The sequence below is a fragment of the Onychomys torridus genome, unplaced genomic scaffold (genome assembly GCF_903995425.1).
Source record: "Onychomys torridus unplaced genomic scaffold, mOncTor1.1, whole genome shotgun sequence".
NCBI lineage: Eukaryota > Metazoa > Chordata > Mammalia > Rodentia > Cricetidae > Onychomys > Onychomys torridus.
This window is the reverse complement of record NW_023412169.1, coordinates 6,142-8,794: the sequence shown is the minus strand read 5'-3', so window position 1 is coordinate 8,794 and position 2,653 is coordinate 6,142. Positions and strand designations below refer to the sequence as shown.

Here is a 2,653-nt window from a genome sequence, read left to right as displayed (position 1 = left end):
GATGTCTGGCTTTTTGAGTTCTTTATATATTTTGGAGATCAGCCCTCTGTCAGATGTGGGGTTGGTGAAGATCCTTTCCCATTTTGTAGGCTGTCGTTTGGTCTTATTGATTGTGTCCTTTGCTCTACTAAAGCTTCTCAGTTTCAGGAGGTCCCATTTATTAATTGTTGCTCTCAGTGTCTGTGCTACAGATGTTATATTTAGGAAGTGGTCTCCTGTGCCAATTTGTTCCAGACTACTTCCTACTTTCTTTTCTATAAAATTCAGTGTAACTGGATTTATGTTGAGGTCTTTGATCCACTTGGACTTGAGTTTTGTGCATGGTGACAGATATGGATCTATTTGCAATCTTGTGCATGTTGACATCCAGTTATGCCAGTACCATTTGCTGTGTCTGAGGGAACATCTCTTGGTCTGATTGATACTCTTGGTCTGGTGGGAGCTCTTGGTCTAGTTAATGCTGATGGACTTTTTGTCTTAGGGAGCAGCCCTTCGTCCAATTGGTGCTAGTGGGCTCTGTCTCAGGGAGTAGCCACAGTCTTAGCATGTGTTACACGGTGGTAGTCTGTTCAGTCTGCAGGAGATCTGAGCTATCTCTCCAGCTTGTATACCGGAGCTTTTTATAAACACAGGCCATCACAGTACAGCTACTGTAAAAATATGTTGGTGGGAGAATCAGATGTTTGTCTCCGGCAATTGAGATGAGTCTATACCTTTACTAAATCAAGCTTTTCCTGACTGTTAGGGTGTTTGGCCATCTGATCACCAGACTAAGTCAGTTTTTTAAACTGGAAGTGGAGTGTTCCAAAAGGTGATGGGGTATTTTGCTGATTAAAATAGTCAGATTATCATGAATTAACCCTGTGATTCTATTAGAATTGAGTCAAAATATAATTTGCACTATCCTTGAAAATAGAGCATATTAAAGTTTGCAAAGAGAGATTGGCTTACCTCACTCTTTTGAATTTCTTTTGTGAATATTTTCCAGGTCAACATAAGTTTAATTGGTTATAAAAATGTGATTAATATTCTGGGTTTATCACTTCTGTTTTAGGTGTTAACTATAAAATGAGGTAATGTAAATCAATAGGACTGGATTTCTAAGGCATGACACCTAGGTGCGTTACAGGCACACAAAGTATATATTCTGTATAGAAGGATGTGACTGTGGACGCCTTTATTATCTCTATTATGCTATACGTACAGGTAGATACATGGAGATGTATATGTTATCCAGTCTAGAACATCAAATGTTAAAGAGACAGGTTAATTAAGAATAAGTTAAACAAGAATGATGATGTTGACTACTGACCATTGAATCACAAGTTTGATGTACACTCTATTATTTTTCTAGGTATATGAATTATATTTCCACCATGATGTTAAGATGAATACACTTTCCACTTATGTCCTTAATAAAGAATATCCTTAATTTCCAAACTGTTTTTGGAGTCCTAGCCAATATGTCTCTCCTTTTTTTCTACACTGTCATAAACCTAGCTCATAGATTTAAGCCCATGGACCTGATCTCCTGTCAACTGACCTTCATCCATATAGTGATGGTCCTCATTGGAGGGGACCTTTGGCTTACAGACTTATTTGAGTCACTGAACTTTGAGAATGACTTCAAATGTAAGGCAACTTTTTACATAAGCAGGGTGATGAGAGGCCTCTCCATCTGCCTGACCTGCCTCTTGAGTGTATTCCAGGCTGTCACTATCAGTCCCAACACATCATTGTTGGCAAAATTTAAACATAAACTAAAAACATACACAACCAATGCTTTCTTCTATATTTGGTCTTTCAATTTGTCATTCACTAGTAGCTGTATCTTCTATGTTGTTGGCTTTACCAATGTGACAGAGAGCAACCAGATGAAGATCACCAAATATTGCTCACTCTTCTCCATGAACTACATCACCAGGTCACTGATTTTAACAGTGACAGTCTTCAGAGATGTCTTTCTTGTAGGAGTTATGTTGACCACAAGTGCATACATGGTGATTATCTTGTTCAGACATCAGAGGCAATGCAAGCATCTTCACAGCATCAGCCACATGAGAGCATCCCCTGAGAAGAGGGCCACCCAGACCATCTTGCTACTGGTGGTTTTCTTTGTGGTCATGTACTGGGTGGACTTCATCATCTCATGCACCTCAGTCCTGTTATGGAAGTACGATTCAGTCATCCTGACTGTTCAGAAGTTTATGATGAATGTCTATCCCACAATTACTCCTTTGGTACAAATCAGTTCTGATAACAGAATAATCAATATGCTCAAAAGCTTGTGGTCAATGTGCCACCAAATTTCTTAAAAAGGGCAATTTTTCTCTTCCTTCAAAAAATATTTAGTTGAGGGCATTAGTGTTTTGCAGTGATGTATGTAGGTGTGCACTCCTGGTCCTCAATGAGGTCAGGAGTGGTTATTGGATACCCTGGAACTGGAGTTACAGATGATTGTAAGGAGTCTTGCTGGTCATTTGCAATTATATTTTTTATTAAAAAAAGATTCTTGTTAACCTGTTTCATACTTCAAGTAGCAAAGTAAGATTATTCATTTGATTGAAACAAGATTTGTGGTATAATTTATATACATGCTTTTATGTTTCTGCTGCCAAATAGTATAGAGTCCTGTTGTTCATTGTGCAGCACA

The 2,653-nt window shown here is 38.4% G+C and overlaps 1 pseudogene; it reads left to right on the top strand.

The window, feature by feature from the left end:
- Nucleotides 1-1,376: 1,376 nt before the first annotated feature.
- On the top strand, nt 1,377-2,315 carry LOC118575534 (annotated as a pseudogene).
- The last annotated feature ends 338 nt before the right edge of the window (nt 2,316-2,653 follow it).